Raw genomic sequence first — 1,690 nt, 5'->3', positions numbered from 1 at the left:
TTAACCTACATGGCCTATTAATAGTTTCTTAGCGGTGTAATATATATATATATAGATATATATATATATATATATATATCATGCACAAGGCGTAGGAATAGTAGACTTATGGGCGTCTCAAGGCGTATCACACAGGTGTGTCACTCAGATTTCATATCTTTCTCGAGGCCGCTTGATGGTTTCTATTCGCGTTGATTTAAGTTAAATTCAGGACATGATGATACACTCAATGTGTCGCGCTTTCTCCGCTTCTGTGGAGTATGGCGTCACCGCGGAGCGTATTCCGTCACCATGCATGGCGCGTTACCATGGCAACTACCCTCAGAAGTTGAGCGTTGTCATGTGTTGTCTAGCTTCATTGAAGTCGTGCATGGTAATGGGCCGCGGGACTGCTCCGTCGACTCTGCATGCACATAGGAATTGGTGTTTGAGGTTTAGGGGTTTACAGTTATAGGGCTTAGAGGTTTAGAGTAATAGAGTTTAGGGGTTTAAAGTAATAGGGTTTAGGGTATTGCAGTGATTAAACGTTAACGTTATAACATCACAGCATAGCAGCCGCACGCGTCACTATCATGGCGGTACTAAAAACAGTATTGGAGAAACGCGATGCCTTTTCGTTTATACCGGATTAAGATATCATTGCAAGGTGCGCCAAACCCCTAACAACCCTAAACCCTAAACTAAAACTCCTATGATTAACAGAGATGTCGAACGGTAGACGATGGGATAAAGCACGTCTACACATAACCGATACGAATAAAAGCACAGTTGAACTGAACACAGCTACGAAACTTCCATACGATACATGTATGTACGCACACATGTATGCTACGAAACTTCCATACGATACATGTATGTACGCACACATGTATGTAACACATGTATGTACTTACACATGTAAGTAACACATGTATGTTACACATGTATGTAACACATGTATGTACGCACACATGTATGTATTTGAACATAGACGTGTCTGCACGTATACATTGCTCGAGACGACCGAACTTTAATTTCATCAACAACAACAGCATAGACTCGCACTAACGGCCACCAAGAGATGACTAAAACAATACAAACGCTAGCCTATGGGGAACCAGGCTGAACGTTAAGTGAACGCGAATCTATACCCAGACATACACCCCCCCCTCTCTCTCCCCCTACACATCCAGGCGTTCAACGTTTATTTATAAGACCCTTAACTTGTAGTGACGTTATGTAGCACACACACACTATACCTGTCCAAATCTCCGGCAAGCAGAAGGTCTCTCAGAGGTCGCATAGCTGCCAGCCTGCACAGTTCACTGATCGTGCTACCGCTGTAGGACTGAGTCATCTCACTGGTACGGTATAGCGAAGGTGTGTTAGGAACTCGTACCCCAACAAACCTTAAACCCTAGACCCTGAAACAGGAGGATTGATCATGTCGGGGATGATGCATATAGCACTGATAGTTTGTGTCCGAATGACCGGGCGTATGGCGATATGAAATGCGAGATACAATACGCCAACAGTACCCATAAGCACTGCATAACCCAGCTCAAGACATCTCATCGTCATACAGCCGTGCATCATTGAGTATAACAACCTAAGACAGATCGTACAGATTGCACTCTGAATGATCTTTTGATAGATACACATATATCTATAGATAAAGATTCATACATATCCACACACACACACACACACA

This window comes from Sphaeroforma arctica, assembly GCF_001186125.1.
Source record: "Sphaeroforma arctica JP610 unplaced genomic scaffold supercont1.2824, whole genome shotgun sequence".
NCBI classification, from domain to species: Eukaryota; class Ichthyosporea; order Ichthyophonida; genus Sphaeroforma; species Sphaeroforma arctica.
The sequence above is the reverse complement of the archived record's forward strand: the minus strand, read 5'-3'. Positions refer to the sequence as shown.